This window comes from Hyperolius riggenbachi, chromosome 11 (assembly GCF_040937935.1).
Source record: "Hyperolius riggenbachi isolate aHypRig1 chromosome 11, aHypRig1.pri, whole genome shotgun sequence".
NCBI classification, from domain to species: domain Eukaryota; kingdom Metazoa; phylum Chordata; class Amphibia; order Anura; family Hyperoliidae; genus Hyperolius; species Hyperolius riggenbachi.
Window position 1 is genome coordinate 23,148,201 of NC_090656.1, and position 22,727 is coordinate 23,170,927.

Sequence of the window (22,727 nt, forward strand, 5' to 3'; positions counted from 1 at the left end):
GCAAATCTAATCTACATCTACATACAGACTCCCATTAGCCATTTCCTGGAGCCAGGTGACACCTTCCAAAAGCCAGACTAGCTTCCAGGAGACACACATATCTGAGGTAGTACCCAGCAGACAGAAAAATGAAAGAAATATGTTCCTGTCTTATCCTTAACATCATCAGCATCATAACTAGCTGCTATATTCCTGACAGGGGCAGCATGGCAGAAAGCTCTGGCTCCAAAGGTTTTGAGGTACACCCTGGGAGTGACCAAGTGGAGAAAAGATGCTTTAGAGGGTATCTAATTAACATGTAGAAATACATCAGAGGGCAATATAAAATCTTGGCGGATGTGCTTTTTGTTCCTAGGCTTTTACAAAGGACTAGAGGACATGACCTGCGCATGGGGGAAAAACGTTTTAGTCATTTATTTAGGAAAGGGTTCTTTACAGTAAGAGTGATTAAGATGTGGAATGCATTGCCACAGGAAGTAGTTATGGCAAATTCTATATCTGCATTTAAAGGGGGCTTAGATGCTTTCCTTGCGTTGAAAGGCATCCATGGCTACAATTACTAGGTTATGCCTAATGATGTTGATCCAGGGATTTTATCTGATTGCCATCTGGAGTCGGGAAGGAATTATTTCCCTTTAGGGGCTAATTGGACCATGCCTTGTAAGGGTTTTTCGCCTTCCGCTGGATCAACAGGGATATGTGAGGACGAAGGCTGGTGTTGTACTTTATTTTCTAGTTGAACTTGATGGGTGTATGTCTTTTTTAAACCCAAATAACCATATATAAGTTTATGGATCCTGCTGATCTGAGGTTGTGAGACGTGTGGTACAGTTTCAGCAAGTCCTTCACGTATCCAGGGCACAAACTGTGTAGGGATTGAATCTTAGAGTATTCTCCATTTTACAGGTAGTCAGTGCAGTGAGCGAAGAATCTTGACTAATTTGTTAGCAATTTGGCGGCAGCAATCTGTACTGATTGCAAGCGGTACAGGTCCTTGTTTGGGAGACCTGCATAGAGGGCATTGCAGTAGTCCAGCCGTAATGTGATGAAGGCATGAAATAGGGTTGGAAGATCCTCTGGGAGAATGAGCAATGTTCCTCTACTTGTCTAGAGAAGGGCATCTCTTGTCCTCCTTCAGGGCCCATTTTCACTAGCGCAGAAACCAAGTCGAATTCCCAGAGTTTCCCCGAAGGCAAATCGCACAGGGAAACTCTGCCATAGGAAATAATGGCGCTGTCTGCTGGATCACTTGCCCTAGCGATTCGGCCAACATTGCCATTCTTTTCCGTGAGGGAGGCAGCGAATCCCATAGCTGTGCATGACACGGCTTTTGGGATTCGTTTGCGTACCCGCAGATCAGGAAGTGCAGCTGCACGTTTCGCAGCCGCGTGCGGCGGCTAGTGAAAACGCAGCCTCAGTCTCTATACCCCTATCTAATACAACGCTCTTCACCTATACGCCAAGCCCCCGTGTGAGCGGGAGACCAGTACGCCTACCCGACTACGGTTACCCCGCAGGACTTCAGCGCGCAAGGTATAGTGACTGAGGCCAAGAAGACAAGAGTACTACCAGAGCCCACTAAACAAGATACATGTTACTAGATTATATCTAGTAAGTTGTTATTTCTCACAATGCAATGAGGTTCACAGACAGGAAACTGTCAGGACCATGGTCATGACATCACACTGTGGGAGGGGTTTCACTACAATATCAGCCATACAGACCAACCTGATGATCTAATCGAGAAAAGGTAACAATTTCTTGTGGGAAAAGGGGGTATCGGACTATCGGTTACTGAATGGGATGAGGTTCAATGCTGGGTTAAAATTCCTCTTTATTAACAATAATTAAAATGATATTTCCTAATGCAAAGTACACACGATGCAATTTTTCATAGAAGTGGGTGGAAAATTGATTGGAAATCAAGATGAGATAATTAAAAAAAAAGTTTTGTGAATTAACACCTTTATCTGTTTTAGCTCATGAATTATTTCTCCTTATCTGACCCATTATTTATCTCTTTATCGCCTTATGCTGGGTATACACGATGCAATTTCCTGTCCGATCGACAAGTAAACTGACAGGAAGTTGCATCGCGTGTACATGTCCAAACTGCTCCTGATCGATAACACTTATTAATTTTCCTGTGATAACTTTGGGAGATCGAGCCCATTATTGAACGGGAGCAGATGGGACATGAAGAAAATACTCATCCGATTCCTGTTGTTCGGACAGGAAATTGCATCAAAATGAGCAATGTGAGATAATGGCCTCAATTCACTAAGCAGTTTAGACGAGTCTACAGATGGTTTGGTGTAATGTTTTAGACCTGTTTTTAGACCTGGTCTAACATTCAGTAATTACACAATTCACAAAGGCAAACAAGGAGTAACCACGCCCACTTTTTCTGACACAGATTAGACCAGCTGATTTCTTGTCTGTAAAGTAATTCTGTGATGTATTTTAGGCATGAGGATGGAAGCTTTTGAGATAATTATGCAGGAGTTGAATTGTATGCAGAGGAGAGCTCATCAGAAAAGGATGTCAGTCATAGCTACTCATTTGTGAATTGCATCTTTTGATAATTTCCCCTGCTTTGCCCACCTAATTACCAAATGGTTTAAACCAGGTCTAAAAACGGGTCTAAAACATTTGGCAATGGTGAATTCCGCTTTGTTGCAACCAACCAAACCATCACTAGACTAAAAACCATCAGTAGACTAGTCTAAACTGCTTAGTAAATTGAGGCCAATATGTGAGATGTTTGCCTTCTTGAGGCTTTGTTCAAATCTAAAATCGAAATCGCTGGCGCCAGCGGTTTTTGTTTTTTTTGCGCAATTATTTTTACTGCCTCCCAGCGCTTGCACGTTGCGATTTTGTGTAAAGCGCTTTTCAAAGCGCTTTTGTAGAGAAATTTGTTTTTACTTCCTGACGCAAGTCAGGAAGTGAACTCTGACCTGGAAAAGAATAAATACAATGTATTTATTCTTAAAAGCGATGGGGAAATCGCTATACAGAGCGCTTTTTCAAGTGTTTTGCCATTTCCCTATACCTTCTATTGAGGCAAATCACCCCAAACATGGTACAGGCAGCGCCTTGGTGAGCGGATTGGAACCGAACCGCTCAGATGTGATGAGCACTCGCATAAAGTATCATTGCACAATCGCTTTTAGGGTGATTTTCAAAATCGCCGGCACTTAAAAAAAATGCGAAAACGCCCTAGAAGTGAACAAGCCCCTAAACTTTATGAAACTTTTATGAACAAGCCTTATTTTGTCACTTCCAATATTGTCAAAGGAAAATCAAAGATTTCAACAATACCAGAGAAAAAGTAGGCAAGGGCAAGGATCATGTACAGCTCTGTAGTCCTTCCAAAATAAGTCCATTTTTGTGGAATACGTTTCTCGGCAGTTTTACAGAAGATAAATGAGAATTTTGTAATTGTCTATGCCACGTTTTTTTTGGTTTTTTTGTCACCAAGAGAATCAGAGGATGCCGTAATATCCAATTAACAGGGAAATATGAAATCAAAGACCCCCTTTAAGAGCCAAGGAATCCTTCCTGTGTTAAACCTGCAGATTTATTTGTTCTTTACAACGTTCGGAGATGGAAGGAAATTCCCAGTAGATCTGCAAACGATTTGGAGCTGATTAAAACTCACTAATACAGCACTAAACCTTCCAACGCTCGAGGAACCAAAAACGCAATCAAACAAAATACTTCACTTATCTCAAAACACTGAAAATTGTAATCTAATTCATTTGGAAATAAGTGTTCACTATTTATCTCTTGGCGGCCCGGAACAGCCGTAATAAAATAAAGAGCTTTGCCTTACCTCTACCGTTTTACAAAGCAGAGGAAGAACGCAGAATTTTAGGACTAAAAGAGAAACTCCGACCAAAAATGTAACTTTATCCCAATCAGTAGCTGATACCCCCTTTCCCATGATAAATCTATTCCTTTTCACAAACAGACCATAAGGGGACTCTGTATGGATGATATTGTGGTGAAACCCCTCCCACAAGAAACCCCTTCCACAAGAAAAGTTCGAACTTTTGGCAGTTTCCTGTCTGTGAACCTTGTTGCATTGTGGGAAATAGCTGTTTACAGCTGTTTCCAACTGCCAAAAACCATGCAGCAGCTACATCACCTGCCAGCAGTAAAATGTTCACTGGAGTTCCTCTTTAAGTAAGGCCTTGTTCACATTATAAGTCACCAGCGCTGATCGATTTATTGAGAGCTTTGTAAGTGATTTTCCCTGAACTTTGCACGTAGAAAATCGTTTTTCTGAACACTTTTGCAGAGTGATTCCTTTTTTCACTTCATGACTTCAGTCACAAAGTGAACTCTTTCACCCGGAAATGAATAAATACAATGGGCTTGATTCACAAAGCGGTGCTAACTGTTTAGCACAGGTGTGCTAAACAGCGCACGAAGTAGCGTTCGCTGACTTTTGCGCGCGCAAAGTGCTGCGATTCGCGCAATCGCTGACTTTTGCGTGCGCAATTTGCCGCGATTTGCTGCAATTTGCACGCACACAAGTCCGCGAACGGCACTTCGCACGCTAACTGTTTAGCACACCCGTGCTAAACAGTTGGCACCGCTTTGTTAATCAAGCCCAATGTATTTGTTCATAAAAGCACTCAGGAAATCGCTATACAAAGCGCTTTTTCAAGCGCTTTGCAGTTTCCCTAAAACTTCCATCGAGCCAAAGTGCTCAGAAAATGGTGTAGGCAGCACATTTGGAAGCGGAATGCAATCGAACTGCTCACATGTGATCGCTCTCATAGGAAATCATTGCATAAGTGCTTTTAGGGTGATTTCTAAAACCGCCAGCGCTTAAAAAAATATGCAAACATTTACAGTGGTTTGAAAAAGTATTCCACATTTTGTCACATTACTGCCACAAACATGCATCAACTTTATTGGAATTCCACGTGAAAGACCAATACAAAGTGGTGTACACATGGATCGAAAGTGGATCGAAAATCATACATGATTCCAAACATTTTTTACAAATAAATAACTGCAAAGTGGTGTGTGCATAATTATTCAGCCCCCTGAGTCAATACTTTGTAGAACCACCTTTTGCTGCAATTACAGCTGCCAGTCTTTTAGGGTATGTCTCTACCAGCTTTGCACATCTAGAGACTGAAATCCTTGCCCATTCTTCTTTGCAAAACAGCTCCAGCTCAGTCAGATTAGATGGACAGCGTTTGTGAACAGCAGTTTTCAGATCGTGCCACAGATTCTCGATTGGATTTAGATCTGGACTTTGACTGGGCCATTCTAACACATAGTTATGTTTTGTTTTAAACCATTCTATTGTTGCCCTGGCTTTATGTTTAGGGTCATTGTCCTGCTGGAAGGTGAACCTCCACCCCAGTCTCAAGTCTTTTGCAGTCTCCAAGAGGTTTTCTTCCAAGTTTGCCCTGTATTTGGCTTCATCCATCTTCCCATCAACTCTGACCAGCTTCCCTGTCCATGCTGAAGAGATGCACCCCCCGAGCATGATGCTGCCACCACCATATTTGACAGTGGGGATGGTGTGTTCAGAGTGATGTGCAGTGTTAGTTTTCCGCCACACATAACGTTTTGCATCTTGGCCAAAAAGTTCCATTTTGGTCTCATCTGACCAGAGCACCTTCTTCCACATGGTTGCTGTGTCCCCCACATGGCTTGTGGCAAACTGCAAACGGGACTTCTTATGCTTTCTGCTAACATTGCCTTTCTTCTTGCCAGTCTTCCATAAAGGCCAACTTTGTACAGTGCATGACTAATAGTTGTCCTATGGACAGAGTCTCCCACCTGAGCTGTAGATCTCTGCAGCTCACCCAGAGTCATGGTGACAATGTCTATAGGCAACTGACTGCACTCAGACCAAAGGGGGCTGAATAATAACGCACACACCACTTTGCAGTTATTTATTTGTAAAAAATGTTTGGAATCATGTATGATTTCCGTTCCACTTCTCACGTGTACATCACTTTGTGTTGGTCTTTCATGTGGAATTCCAATAAAATTGATTTATGTTTGTGCCAGTAATGTGACAAAATGTGGAAAACGTCAAGGGGGCCGAATACTTTTGCAAACCACTGTATTGGGTTTGATTCTTCAAAGCGTGATAACTGCTATCACAGCGATGTGCGGCTCTCACGTGAACAGCGTTAGCTCACGAGATAAGCGAAGGTAATCAAGTGTGCTTTTCACGCGAAACGCGCACATGGTCGCGTGATAACCTTCGCTTATCGCGTGAACTAACGCTGTTCGCATGATAAGCACTGCAAGCAGCACTTCGCGTGATAACTGCTGGGATAGCACGCTATGAAGAATCAAGCCCAATACAGTGGTTTGCAAAAGTATTCGGCCCCCTTGACGTTTTCCACATTTTGTCACATTACTGCCACAAACATGAATCAATTTTATTGGAATTCCACATGAAAGACCAACACCGTTTTCCACATTTTGCTGTGTGATAACCTCCTAGTGTCCTAAGTTTTTTATTGTAAAATCGGACCATTGCTTGTGAGAGACTGAATAGGTGGTGCACAACTTTATCATAACATTATTTCTCTATTCACTAGATAACAAGATATTCAGACCAGTGACATCACTGAGAATGCAGCCTATCAATTTACTAGACACCAGTGACATCACTGAGAATGCAGCCTATCCATTCACTAGAGACCAGTGACATCACTGAGAATGCAGCCTATCCATTCACTAGAGACCAGTGACATCACTGAGAATGCAGCCTATCCATTCACTAGATACCAGTGACATCACTGAGAATGCAGCCTATCCATTCACTAGAGACCAGTGACATCACTGAGAATGCAGCCTATCCATTCACTAGATACCAGTGACATCACTGAGAATGCAGCCTATCCATTCACTAGATACCAGTGACATCACTGAGAATGCAGCCTATCCATTCACTACAGACCAGTGACATCACTGAGAATGCAGCCTATCCATTCACTAGTGACCAGTGACATCACTGAGAATGCAGCCTATCCATTCACTAGAGGCCAGTGACATCACTGAGAATGCAGCCTATCCATTCACTAGTGACCAGTGACATCACTGAGAATGCAGCCTATCCATTCACTAGATACCAGTGACATCACTGAGAATGCAGCCTATCCATTCACTACAGACCAGTGACATCACTGAGAATGCAGCCTATCCATTCACTAGAGGCCAGTGACATCACTGAGAATGCAGCCTATCCATTCACTAGAGACCAGTGACCTCACTGAGAATGCAGCCTATCCAGTCACTAGAGACCACTGACGCCACTGAGAATGCAGCCTATCGATTCACTAGAGACCAGTGACATCACTGAGAATGCAGCCTATCTATTCGGTAACGGCGTGTGAATTCAGGAGAAGCAACAAACACAATGTAACCCACAGTGCTTTCTCCACCAGTGGAAAATGTACATCACCCCCCCCCCCCTTCCCTGGAACCCATCGATGAATACTTTACCTGTCGGTGTCCGCTGATGTCTTTGTCCTCCTCCTCACACAAGTGTAGCCACAAAAACACCTGATCTGAAGTATAGTCTCCTGTATCGGAGGAAGGGAAGGTTAGTAGTTTGGGCCCACCACTCTGGGGCCCTCTGTGATGTAGGGGCTGCTCTACTCTAGTTACGCCCGATGCCTATCTGCCTGCCTATCACTCTTGTGAACTACAGATAGAGCAGTCACATGCTAGCTATGCCAGAATATTGATCCGTATCAGTGATGATCGTAATCAGCTAATTCTGATTACGCAAAATTTCACACACATTTTTTCGCATTTACGCTTATACATAATTACGATTTGTAAATTGATTGCGTATAGTGATTTGTAATTTCGTCTAAAATTTTGCGTAATTTTCATGCTGACTTTGGCAGTGAACAGCAAAGCCCCCATATATGGTAGTGACACCAAAATGGCTACATCTGTTAAAGGGGTTCTTCCGCGAATGAGGAAAAAAATAAAAAGTGGTTTATGCATAAACTATTAAACATCCTTGTAAAATAGTGTAAAAAGTTTTTTGTTTTTTTTTAAATTAATGGTTTCATCAATATAACATGTATTGTATATAGTGACGGATGACGGCTGGGAGGCTAATCCATTTGTTAGGGGTGTTTTTTTTTTTTTACTTTCTTTTCACAACCATAACTGCTTCCTACATAGTTTTCAGTGGTATAACCCACTTCTAGCAGGAATCGCAGTTATACCCCTAACTGCTGAGCTCTGCTGAGCTGCTGAATATGTGTTTACATTGTTGCTAGCCAACCAGACCCGTGCAAAGACTCGTTTTGTGAAAAGAGTCATAAGCAGCTGGGAGAATCAGTCCCATCTACACCATATGATTCTTTGTTAGATTCGATTCAATTTGGTTCGATTCATTGATATGATTTGATTCAATCTGACATGTCCGATTCATGATTCAATTCAATTCGATTCAAATCATGAATCATGGATCGAACATGTCAGATTGAATCAAATCAAATCTATGAATCAAATCAAATTGAATCGAATCTGACAAAGAATCATATGGTGTAGATGGGACTGATTCTCCCAGCTGCTTATGACTCTTTCACAAAAGGAGTCTCTGCACGGGTCTGGTTGCCTAGCAACAATGTAAACACATATTCAGCAGCTCAGCAGAGCTCAGCAGTTAGGGTTCCTGCTAGAAGTGGGTTATACCACTGAAAACTATGTAGGCAGCAGTTATGGTTGTAAAAGAAAGTAAAAAAAAAACACCCCTAGCAAATGGATTAGCCTCCCAGTCCTTCATAGGTCACTATTTACAATACATCTCATATTGATGAAACCATTCATTTAAAAACAATTTTTTTTTACACTATTTTAATAATTGCAGTATTTGTATAGCGCCTTTCTCCTGTCGGACTCAAAGCGCTTGCGAGGCAGCCACTAGAGCGCACTCAGTAGGCAGTAGCAGTGTTAGGAAATCTCGCCCAAAGAACTCCTTACTGAATAGGTGCTGGCTTACTGAACAGGCAGAGCCGAGATTCGAACCCTGGTCTCCTGTGTCAGAGGCAGAGCCCTTAACCATTACACTATCCAGCCACTATCCAGCCATTTTAGAAGGATGTTTAATAGTTTATGCATAAACCACTTTTTATTTTTTCCTCATTCGCGTAAGAACCCCTTTAAGGAAAATAGTGGGTACAAGTCAACAAATTTTTTTTTCCCAAAAAATGGTTTTCAAACAAAAAAAATTGCAGTGTAAAAACCATTTTTCTTTGCATATTTAAATTCGATTTTCTCAAAAATTACAAGGTCTTTTTGAAAAATTATATTTTGCACCCAATATCCTCCTTAACATACAGTGGGAAGCGAAAGTTTGGGCAACATTGTTAATCGTCATGATTTCCTGTATAAATCGTTGGTTGTTACGATAAAAAATGTCAGTTAAATATATCATGTAGGAGACACACACAGTGATATTTGAGAAGTCAAATGAGGTTTATTGGATTTACAGAAAGTGCGCAATAATTGTTTAAATAAAATTAGGCAAGTGCATACATTTGGGCACTTTTTATTGATTCCCAAACATTTACAACTAATTATTGGAACTCAAATTGGCTTGGTAAGCTCAGTGACCCCTGACCTACATACACAGGTGAATCCAATTATGAGAAAAAGTATTTAAGCAGGGGTTCAATTGTAAGTTTCCCTCCGTTTTTAATTTTCTCTGAAAAGTTGCAACATGGGGGTCTTAAAAAAAATTCTCAAATGACCTGAAGACAAAGGTTGTTCACCATCATGGATTAGGGCAAGGATACAGAAAGCTGTCTCAGAGATTTCAGCTGTCTGTTTCCACAGTTAGGAACATATTGAGGAAATGGAAGACCACAGTCTCAATTCAAGTTAAGGCTCAAAGTGGCAGACCAAGAAAAATCTTGGACAGACAGAAGCGACGAATGGTGAGAACAGTCAGAGTCAACCCACAGACCAGCACCAAAGACCTACAACATCATCTTGCTGCAGATGGAGTCACTGTGCATCGTTCAACTATTCAGCGCACTTTATACAAGGAGATGCTGTATGCGAGAGTGAAGCAGAGGTTGCCTTGTCTCCGCCCACAGCACAAACAGAGGCGCTTGAGGTATGCTAAAGCACATTTGGACAAGCCAGCTTCAGAGGTGCTACACTCGCTTTGGTGACACTCAGGGCCGGATTTGTGGGCAGGCCACAGAGGCCTGGGACTAGGGCAGAGCTTAGGGAGGGGCGGGTTAACAAGCAGGCAGTGTCCTAACAGCTGTCCATGCCAGCCCCACAATAACGACAATGTTGTCCGCAGCCGCCTCCAAAGTTCCCCCGCTTTGCACTGCACACAGTACTATGTCTGTGTGTGCAGAAGCGCCGCTGGCAGCATAAAACAGGGGCAGATTTACTTTTGTGACAGGAGCAGCAGCCACATCGTTGCAGCTCTGCCCGCTGTCAGTCACTGGTAATCCCTCTGTCCTCCGCCCTCATATTCAGTTTCAGCCAATCACTGCTGAGGAGGCAGCATGAGGAAGTGCCAAAGCTGCGCAGAGATTGGTGGATGGCTGGTGCTGGGAACTGATTGGTGGTGAGTGACTGCAGGCGGGATTTCTGGTTGCTGGATGTGATGGAGAAGCTCGTGGACAGGACTCTGGAGACACTGAAGAAGGTACAGGATGGAGGGGAATGGGAGAAGGGGGTGGCTCTGGCGTCGGGATCACCCAAGGGGAAGCCTGGTCCTGGCTGCCTTTGTTTTAATTAGCCCACATCCACTGTCCCCACTGCCGCTCAACCCTGCAGTTCCAGGTGCTGCCCAGCGTCATTGTTGACATGGGGTATGTGTCAGAAGTCCTCCTTTCACACTGACCTGTAACGGAGTCCAGTAGCTGTATAGATAAGCTGACTTTCCAGATGCTGCTGAATGTTTTGTCTTAGCTTGCCTGATTTATTACCCACCCACATGCCTAACTAAAGTCTCCTTCCCTCCTCCACTCTTTTCCTCCAATCTCATTCCCCCTCTCTTGTTCTCTCATCCTGAGGTCTATTTCTGTCCTATTTCCTACCCTCTTCCTCATCTTGTTTCCTGTCTGTCTTAATCCCTCATCATATGCCATCTATCATTTCCTCCACTTTCTCTCTCTCTCTCCCCCCCTCCTCTCTCTCCCCCCTCTCCCCCCCCCCCCCCCACAATGTATCTATATAGCACTGACATCTTCTGCAGCACATTACAGAGTACATAGTCATGTCACTGACTGCCCTCAGAGGAGCTCACAATCTAATCCTACCATAGTCATCGTCTAACGCAGTGTTTCCCAACCGCTGTTCCGCCGCGGAACGTTGCCTGGTGTGCCGTGCTCTTATCCCCCCTCCCGCCCGTCCCTGCGGCCGCCGCTGTTATTACCTTAGCAGCGGCCGCTCTCCCCTCTCCAGACCATGTATATGCTAGCAGCGTATCTCCGGCTGCTCTGTGTGATGCACTGATGCGGAAGGAAGCAGGGCTCGGTTACCATAGTAACGGCGATACATATCGCCGTTACAGGAAGCCGCTGCCCTCCTTTCTTCCGCATCAGTGCATCACACAGAGCAGCCGGAGATACGCTGCTTGAATATACACGCGCCGGAGAGGGGAGAGCGGCCGCTGCTAAGGTAATAACAGCGGCGGCCGCGGGGACGGGCGGGAGGCACTAAACTGGCTATACTGGGGCACTATTCTGGGGTACTATACTGGCTATCCTGGGGCACTAAACTGGCTATACTGGGGCACTATTCTAGCTATACTGGGGCACTATTCTGGCTATACTGGGGCACTATACTAGCTATACTGGGGGGCTATACTGGGGCACTATACTGGCTATACTGGGGCACTAAACTGGCTATACTGGGGCACTATACTGGCTATACTGGGGGCACTATACTAGCTATACTGGGGCACTATACTGGCTATACTGGGGCACTATTCTAGCTATACTGGGGCACTATACTGGCTATACTGGGGCACTATACTGGCTATACTGGGGCACTATTCTAGCTATACTGGGGCACTATACTGGCTATACTGGGGCACTATACTAGCTATACTGGGGGGCTATACTGGGGCACTATACTGGCTATACTGGGGCACTATACTGGGGCACTAAACTGGCTATACTGGGGCACTATTCTGGGGCACTATACTAGCTATACTGGGGCACAATACTGGCTATACTGGGGGGGCTATACTGGGGTACTATACTGGCTATACTGGGGCACTATACTGGCTATACTGGGGCACTATACTAGCTATACTGGGGCACTATACTGGCTATACTGGGGCACTATACTGGGGCACTATTCTGGGGCACTATACTAGCTATACTGGGGCACAATACTGGCTATACTGGGGGGCTATACTGGGGTACTATACTGGCTATACTGGGTCACTATACTGGCTATACTGGGGCACTATACTAGCTATACTGGGGGGCTATACTGGGGCACTATACTGGCTATACTGGGGCACTATACTGGGGCACTAAACTGGCTATACTGGGGCACTATTCTGGGGCGCTATACTAGTTATACTGGGGCACAATACTGGCTATACTGGGGCACTATACTGGCTATACTGGGGGGCTATACTGGGGTACTATACTGGCTATACTGGGGCACTATTCTGGCTATACTGGGGCACTATACTGGGGCACTATACTGGCTATACTGGGGCACTATACTGAGGCAACTAAACTCCCTACACTGGGGCAACTATGCCAGCTATGCAGCCGCACCCCAGCCCCCCCCCCCCCCCCCCATAGCGGCACTGTCCACTAGGTCGCGCAAACAACTGGGGGCCGCATCGCCCCCACCGCGCGCGCGCCGTTCCCCGGAGAAAAATTTGGTCAGACAGTGTTCCCCGGGCCGGAAAAGGTTGGGAAACACTGGTCTAACGTCCTACCATATTATTATTATGTATTTATATAGCACTGACACCTCCTGCAGCACATTACAGAGTACATAGTCATGTCACTGACTGCCCTCAGAGGAGCTCACAATCTAATCCTACCATAGTCATAGTGTAATGTCCTACCATATTATTATTATTATTATTATAATTATGTATTTATGTAGCACTGGCATCTTCTGCAGCACATTACAAAGTACATAGTCATGTCACTGACTGTCCTCAGAGGAGCTTGCAATCTAAATCTACCATAGTCATAGTCTAATGCCCTACCATATTATTATTATGTATTTATATAGCACTGACATCTTCTGCAGCACTTTACAGAGTACATAGTCAGGTCACTGACTGTACTCAGAGGAGCTCACAATCTAATCCTGCCATAGTCCTAGCCTAATGTTCTACCATATTATTATTATGTATTTATACAGCACTGACATCTTCTGCAGCACTTTACAGAGTACATAGTCATGTCACTGACTGTACTCAGAGGAGCTCACAATCTAATCCCTGTCAGTTTAATGTCCTATCAAATTATTATTAAGTATTTATATAGCAGTGGCATCTTCTGCAGCACTTTACAGGCATGTTACTGACTGTCCTCAGTGGAGCCCACAATCGGTGATATAATATTGTGTTTCCGTGTACACACGTGGTGAGGGGGGCGGTTTGTTGATTGCTGGCCTAGGGTGGTAAAAAGTACAAATCCGGCCCTGGTGACACTTCAGTTACGCCTGTTTTATACTGCCTGAGGAAGCGGGTGATAGACCCGCGAAACGCATTGCAAAATTTGTGGGAGTAAAAATAAATGTATTAACGACTAGTAATACTAGTGTCATTCTTGGGATGGTAAATCACTCAAGACCCCCCATTTTATGAAATTCTGATTGGTGCCTCTGTAATCTTTTGAACATCATTTTGGAATAAGGTGCTGTAGACTGATGAAACTAAAATTAAGATATTTGGGCATAACAAGGGGCGTTATGCATGGAGGAAAAAGAATACAGCATTCCTAGAAAAACACCTGCTACCTACAGTAAAATATGGTGGTGGTTCCATCATGCTGGGGGGCTGTGTGGCCAGTGCAGGGACTGGGAATCTTGTCAAAGTTGAGGGACGCATGGATTCCACTCAGTATCAGCAGATTCTGGAGACCAATGTCCAGGGATCAGTGACAAAGCTGAAGCTGCGCCGGGGCTGATCTTTTAACAAGACAACGACCCTAAACACTGCTCAAACTCCACTAAGGCATTCATGCAGAGGAACAAGTACAACATTCTGGAATGGCCATCTCAGTCCCCAGACCTGAATATAATTGAAAATCTGTGGTGTGAGTTAAATAGAGCTTTCCATGCTCGGAAGCCATCAAACCTGAATTAACTAGAGATGTTTTGTAAAGAGGAATGGTCCAAAATACCTTCAACCAGAATCCAGACTCTCATTGGAACCTACAGGAAGCGTTAGAGGCTGTAATTTCTGCAAAGGGAGGATCTACTAAATATTGACTTCATTTCTTTTTTGTGGTGCCCAAATTTATGCACCTGCCTAATTTTTTTTAAACAATTATTACACACTTTCTGTAAATCCAATAAACTTCATTTCACTTCTCAAATATGACTGTGTGTGTCTCCTATATGATATATTTAACTGACATTTTTTATCGTAACAACCAACGATTTATACAGGAAAATCATGACGATTAACAAGGTTGCCCAAACTTTCGCATCCCACTGTGTGTAGCAATTTTGGTAGCAATAGCATATATGGGGGCATTGCTATTACAGCTAAAATCAGCACAAACTTCTGCAAAAATATATTATTACTATTAACTATTAATTGCGATTTTCTTTGAAATTTCGCATTACGATTACGATGCCTGATTGCGAATTTTGATGCAAAACTTCGGCCCACCACTGCTCAGTATAGACACATTCTTGACATATGTGTACATTATATGATTACTTATTATCCTCCTATAAGATAAACCTCTCTCTGAAGTCAATACTCTGAAAATGTCACTTGGAGGCTGCATCAATCAAATTTTAATCCAAATCATTATTTAATAAATATAATCCTCTTATAGTATGCAAGAAAACATCATAAAAAATTCAGGACACTTCATAGGTTGCTGAATTGTCATGTTTTCCGCATAAATACTACATTACTACATGTCACTTATTTCATTTCTCGGGGGGCCTCGCCTCTCCTCCAATTTACTGTTAGCATTATTATGTTAATCAATCTATAAGAAACATTCCCCCCTCCCCCCACTCTGTTGCATTCTCATTTTAAGGTTGTGAAATCTTTTTGTTTATTTATTTTTTTATAGGGCTGAGAAAGTAGAATAAGTAATAAAGATCTTATATAAGGCGTAATGCGTACATCTGTCGCTTGCTTGTGTGGTGGAAGCACCATATGTTTTTAATTAGAAAAATACTTTGAAGAACCTGTTTCTTTGGGGGGGAAAATGGCATATGATACTTTTCATTACTGATCGGAAGTTTATAACGTTTTTCTCTGCAATACATTAAAGTCTTAGTGTACTTATAACGAAGACCTCTGACTATTGCAGCCATATACTGCCATTACAACATTGCTGACTTAAGCCTCCGTTATTAATATGAGCATGTTGCCTCTAGTACATATAAGCTGGTACTCTGTGCTTGTACTGATAGTAAAATAGCTGCAGTGTGTATCCACAAAATTGCGCTTAGGATCAATATTATGCTTTGCAGACGTGGTTCGCGTATTCCAATTGTTTGTGTAAACAATAAAATAAATCCTATAGAAAAATCCGTGCTCACAGGCCACAAATAGAACCTCAACAGTTTACCACAGTATTCCAATAAAAGTTCAGTTCTTTTTCTCTGGTACACTGCGGTGCATCCACGCTGTATTCAGTATCACTCTAGGCCACACGTCATATGCAGAGAAAGAGAAGAAAACACATACAGTGTAAAACTGCGATTGCTTTAAATCCGCCACCTCCCACGTGTGGTAATCGCCGTCACCTCACTTCAAACAGACACCCAGTGCCAGGGAGACCCCCCCTCTGTGCCCGCACTCACCCCTGAATCCTCCCAAATATCCGGAGGCGGGAATGACAGCTTAGGTAGCTCACGAGGGCGGAGCTACGGCACTCGTGACTGGCAAACAAGGAAGGAGGAAGTGATAGGAGGGACGCGAGCGGTGAATCCAGGACGGCATCTTGCAGAGCGGTTGCCCGGGAACTACATCTGTATCTATATGCCTGTGAATTTCCTCCGCTTGTGAGTGCAATATTTTTTACTCTTTACATTAAATGAAGATTTTACACTATTGTGGCGCTTTTCAGTTTTTAGAATTCTCACTTGGAGAAAGTGGATATCAATTGTGGAGTATTACGATCTGACCTCCTAAGCTGTCATTTCCGCCTCCGGATATTTGGGTGGATTCAGGGGTGAGTGCGGGCACAGAGGGGGGGTCTCCCTGGCACTGGGTGTCTGTTTGAAGTGAGGTGATGGCGATTACCACATGTGGGAGGTGGCGGATTTAAAGCAATCGCAGTTTTACACTGTATGTGTTTTCTTCTCTTTCTCTGCATATGACGTGTGGCCTAGAGTGATACTGAATACAGCGTGGATGCACCGCAGTGTACCAGAGAAAAAGAACTGAACTTTTATTGGAATACTGTGGTAAACTGTTGAGGTTCTATTTGTGGCCTGTGAGCGCTGATTTTTCTATAGGATAGCTGCAGTGTGTGCTGATCTCTGCTACCTTCGGTATGTAAAGCGAAAGTTGTTACTCTGTGCATATTCTGATAATAAACCAGCTGCAGTTTTTGCTGATCCCTCTGTCCCCCAGTATGTACAGTATAAGCTGTTACGCTGTGCCTATACTGATAGATAGGATTGGTCGGAAATGCCTTGTGCTGGTTTCTGCTACCACCAGTATGTACAGTATAAGCTGTTATTCTGTGCCTGTACTGATAGTAAACTAGCTGCAGTGCATGCTGATCTCTGCCACCTCCAGTGTGTACAGTGCAATCTGTTACTTATTGCCTATACTAATAGCAAACTAGCAGCAGTGTGTTCGGATTTCTGCTATCCCCAGTATGTGCAGTTTAAAGAGGACCTCCAGAGTCAAAACGAAAATCTGGCAGCCTGCAAGCAAAACAAAGTTATATTTAGGCGCCGGAAGTCAGGTGATGCAGGGATTTCGGAACGGTATCGCGTGACAATACTTCTCCGGTGAATATAAGTTTACTTGCAGGCTGCCTCTTTAAGGTCCTCTTTAAGCTGTTACTCTGTGCCTGTACTGATAGTATGCGCTGGCCCTCTCCTCACTGTCCATTAAAATGTAAGTTACACATTTTGCTTAGCTGCTTCCAAGGTTATACATATATTGTTTTTAATTTAGGTTAGGCCACTTGCCCGGAGGTCCCCTGCTGACGGCAGCAGCCGAAACCAGTCGGAAGAAAAGCGGGCAGCACGGATACTGGATCTTTTTATTGAGGTTTTAGTACCACAAGGAGTGGGAAGTTTTGCATGCCAGGGGAGGGTCCTAAGTGGATTAGGGCCCTCTGGAAGTAAGTGCCCACCTAATTTTACCTGTATTTGCCCTTTTATCCAGAAATAAATCGAACTTGATAATTTCCACTGAGAGGAAGACTATACCTGGGCTGTGAATAACTACTTTACTACTGACTACGTGGATATAAGGATTTATCCCAACACAGCCGCAGCCATTTTCTTTAGATAAGTGGGGCGCCACAGTATTTACTTCACAAGCAGTCAATTGCACCATGTTTTTAGGGATGAGCAACCCCCCTTTTCATAATTTTGCTAGTATGTAACTAACAGGTTAGCTGCTCCCAGCCTGTATTCCTGAGTTTCCTGTTTGCATGGTAAGTAATAGTAGTTATGCTTAGGATTTGTATCTGAATTGGAATGCAAAGTGTGCAGATAGCTTATTAGAGGTGCTGCACATGTGAGCTGTTGGTCATTTCAGATGCAGCCTTTGTGGTATGCGCTGGCCCTCTCCTCGCTGTCCATTAAAATGTAAGTTACACATTTTGCTTAGCTGCTCCCAAGGTTATACATATGTTGTTTTTAATTTAGGTTAGGCCACTTGCATGGAGGTCTACCTCAACGTGGTGCAAGTGTCCAGTATATTATACTTTGCATGCAAATTATAGTGGAAGCCAAAGTTCCTCCATAGTATAATAAATGTAGCATTTGTTTTGGACGCAGGGCATGCATTTTCAGCCTAATAGAGGTGGTGCAAGCCTGAGCGATTAACCAGTCAATTGCAGCATGCTTTTAGGGATGCGCAACCCCCCCCTTTTCATAATTGTACTGATAGTAAACTAGATGAAGTGTGTTTCCTACTACCCCAATTATGTCCAGCTTAGGCTGGTACTCTGGGCCTATAATGAAAGTAAACTAGCTGTGGTAATCTCAGGGCTGGATTTACCATAAGGCACTGTAGGCACGTGCCTACAGGCGTGTGATGATGGAAAGTCGGCTCACTCCCCTGCTCGAGTGCCTCCCTCCTTCCTTCCCTATGCAGAGTCCTGATGAGAGTGTAAATGAGAGGTTACCCACCCTTCTCTAAGCATTCCACTGACAAGCTCTCCCTTCAGTTGGGGGCACCTCAAGCTACCTAAAGAGGAACTCCAGTGAACATTTTAGTGTTGGCAGGTGATGTAGCTGCTGCATGGTTTTTGGCAGTTGGAAACAGCTGTAATAGCTATTTTCCACAATGCAACAAGGTTCACAGACAGGAGACTGCCAAAAAATGTTCGAACTTTTCTTGTGGGAGGGGTTTCTTGTGGGAGGGGTTTCACCACAATATCAGTTATACAGCGCCCCCTGATGGTGTGTTTGTGAAAAGGAATAGATTTCTATTGTAAAAGGGGGTATCCGCTACTGATTGGGATACAGTTCAATTTTTGGTCAGAGTTTCTCTTTAGTATTGAAGGTACTTCTGGCTACCTAATACTTAGGGGCCCCTGTAGCTCCCTATGACAGGAAAAGGAAGTGAGGGAGAAGTGACAGCTGAGACCACCAGCACACTCATGGTGCAGTTCTGTGGGGGTTTGTAGGTTCGTGTACTGCAGAGCAAAGTCTAGGGTGCCAGTACATCTATGCCTATAGGCTCCTGTGAGGAAAATCTGGGCCTTCTCTACCTAAAAGTTGTGCTTCTCAAACTTCTCATCCACCCTGTCCATCTGTAAAGTCTCCCTCTGCACTCTTTATCTTCCCTGTGCAGATCATAATCAGTTGTTCGGCACACACTTGGTTAGCAGTGTAATAACTTGGGGCCAGATGCAGTAAACTGCATAAAGTTGCCGTTCACAGAGGGCATGGCAATTTTACTGTTACTACTGCCTGTGGGGCACTGCCCGTTAACCCGTTAGTATCACAGGCGTCGCAGCGGTATTACCTCTACCCCAGGAGGGGCCTAACTACAAATTGAGAGGCCCTTTGTCAGACAGACAGGAGAAATACAGAAAACAGCTTGTACAATTAGCTAGCTGACTTGGGGTTTGATTCACTTTGTAGGACGAGATCCCTGAACTTTAGCCCAATAGGCTGCCTGTCAAGTGACAGACAGCCTACTGGCCAATCAAAGTGCGGGGATCTTGTCCTCCAAAGTCACTGGACCTGACAGGGTGTAGTTTGGGACATTTGGAGCAGCCATTAATTTTGGGGGCATGCGTTTTAGCTCCCAATCAGTCAAAATGCAATGCACAGCAACTCACTGTTGTAGAGTGAATGATAAAATGACAGTCTATGGACTTTCATGTTCCCTTGTAAAACACACGCTATATGCAGTTAGTCAAAACTTACTGCAAATCACATAGTTTGAATGAGCCCTTAACTCCACAATCGGTGTGGCCACCTTGAATACCCTTACCCATAACAAGGGTAATCCCAACAATACCAGCTATTAAGTGGAAGCCTCTGTAGGAGGAAGGGTAAGAAGGTGAGGCAACCCAGCACCACTGGGCCTCCTCTGATTGCAATGGCTATTCCCCTGATAGTCAACCCTCTGTTCTCCAGTCCTATTATAGAGGTTTTTTTTTAACCAAATGTGCCTTTTTTACCAAGAATCTCTGACCCGTCAGGTGTCCATCGTTTCAAAGCAACCCCCTAAGCCTAAGGCAAGGGGGTGGAGGCAATGTCCTACTCCTCCTGGAAGCCTAATTTGGAGTTAATAGGTCTATGATTAGTGGATCTTTTCCATTGAGAAGGTCCAAAAGGTCATCTGAAGGGTTGGGTGGGTGAGCAGAAGGGAGAGAAGTTGGAATAACTATCAACGTTCAGTCAAAACAACAGGCTAATGACAAACATCTCCAAGTTGAGTCTTTACAACTATGAGAGCAGACGTTTATACAAAAATATAGGGAAGATTAAGACCCTTCCATTGGTCAAACAATCACAGGACATTGAGAATCACAGGACATTGAGGTCCTCATATTGTGCCTGGCCATTGTTCTTTTTGACATTTAGGAGTTTTTATATGTGGTCATAGTCAATACTAGAGTCCTTGGAACCACCAAAGTTTAGACTGTGGAAACTTTTTACGTTTGTCATAATGGATTGCTATGTTTATAGGCAGAGCTACCAAAGGCTGTACAAATATGACCTTACCCTATAATAACGTACCACCCAGGGGCGTAGCAATAGCCATAGCAGGTGCTATGAGGCCCCGGAGCAGAGGGTGCCAGGTGGTACATAATATATTCACTATTTAATTTCTTGTGCTCCTCCTCCTAAAATCTATAGATACGTCACTGGTACCACCCTGTCAACAATGTTAAAAACAAACATTGTTAACCTGTTACAAAATGGACCCCAAAAAGTGCTAGAAGTTGACAAAGTTGAGAAGAAGAGACAAGGAGGCTGATTAGGTGAAAAATTATAGAAATCGGTTCCCCTCAGTCTACCAAAAACATTAGAAACACACAATGAGAGTCGAATAAATCCACCTTACATGCAAATTTAATGCAGTTTGAAACTTGGCTAGTAAAAAAATGCACTTGATTAACATTCCACCCGGAGGTCCAGGTTATAAGGTTAGTCAGCTGGGTGCAGATATGGTGATATGGTTTATTTCAATGAGAAGGACTCTGATTAGCTGCATTTGAAGTCGTCTTCTTTAATGTTTAATGCAAATATCAATTAAAATTATTACTCTGCTCAAACAAGGACACATGCAGCTAGAGGAACTGTAACCAAGAATTGAACATCATCCAAATCAGTAGATGATACCCCCTTTCCCACCAGAAATCTTTACCTTTTCTCAAATAGATCTTCATCTTGGTGGCTGATATTGTGGTGAAACCTCTCCTACTTTGTGATGTCAGGACCTAGGTCCTGACAGTCTCCTGTCTGTGAACCTCATTGCATTGTGGGAGATAGATGCTTTTTTCCAACTGCCAAGCAATCAGTCCCTCTGTGCATATGTATAGCTATAAAAAAAAAACCTTTTAGCCTATTGCATTGTTAAGGGGTGTGGTTATAGATAATAACAGTTGGTGCTGTCTAGTTTTTTTCATGTCTGCCAGTAGTAAAGTTAATGATGTTCAGGCTGATTGTGGGTCAAACAATATGAACAAATTACATTGTGATCATTAATCATTTTTTTGATCTCTCTATTTTTTTACTTCTCACTTTGCTATGCATTGATTTATTTTTCCCCCTTTTCGCTTCAGTGTCTCTTTAACTGCAACTGATGGTGGTCTCTGAACAGTGCAAACATTTCTGGAAATCGAAATCACACTGAACATAGGTTCAGACCATACCATTGTCCCCACTCACCACAAGACATAGGTGCTGAGATGATTAGGGCTGGACTACAAAATCAATTGCGCATTTTGGTATGCAGGCTCAGCTCTGATTGTCTTTACACATTATCTCCTTAACCACTTAAGGACCAGGGGATTTCCTATGATCGGTGCTGCGTGGGCTCTCCAGCCCGCAGCACCTATCAGGATTGAGCCAAGGCGACCAGACTTCCCCCCTTTTTTCCCCACTAGGGGGATGTCCTGCTGGGGGGTCTGATCGCCGCTGGCTATTTCTGCTTAGCGGGGGGGGGGGGGGCTCCTCAAAGCCCCCCTCCGCAGCGATTTCCGCCCTCTCTGCCCTTCCCTCCCTCTCCCTTTTGCTATGGGCTGAGCAGGACGAATATCCATCCTGCGCCGCCTAGGATAGGCTTCAGCCTTTAAGATGCCGGCGATCCCCGGCCAATCAGAGGCCAGGGATCGCCGATTTCCTTTACCGTATGATGTAAACAGCGGGGATTTCTTCCCCGCGTGTTTACATTTAGCCTGCGGGCCGCGATCGGAGGCTCGCAGGCTGTTCACGGAGACACCCTCCGTGAACTGACATGGAACGGCCGCTCCCATGGTAATACCACTTCGACCTGCCGACGCCTATCACTGTTAGGCGGTCGTTAAGTGGTTAAAGATCCAACACCCAGCACTGATCCAACACCAAAAATACCAGTACTTCGTCATATTTCAAACATCTAGTGTCCTTTTTCGTAGGGACTGTACCTTGTGTGCGCCCATACATATTCACCTAAAATAATATGTATGGGGCAAGATCATGGGTGTTCTCATCAGTGCACTCCTTGACTGATCCCCAATACACCTTCATAGCGTCCCAATAGCCTGGCTGCCGGAAGGAGCAGCAGGGCTTTAATGATGTTGTCACAGGAATATTCAAAACTTTATCCTCAGCTTTTTGCAAACTTGTGTTTTTTCATAAACATTTTAAAGTCATCCTACTCA

The 22,727-nt window shown here is 43.9% G+C and overlaps 1 long non-coding RNA gene across 2 annotated transcripts in view; it reads left to right on the top strand.

Annotated features, from left to right (window-relative positions):
- The window catches only part of LOC137538712 (uncharacterized), a 921,113-nt gene that overhangs the window by 887,529 nt on the left and 10,857 nt on the right, over positions 1-22,727 (top strand). For both annotated transcript variants that reach the window (XR_011024864.1, XR_011024865.1), the window contains one exon: positions 17,345-17,513. This is a non-coding gene — a long non-coding RNA (uncharacterized lncRNA). The remainder of the gene's footprint in view (positions 1-17,344; positions 17,514-22,727) is intronic.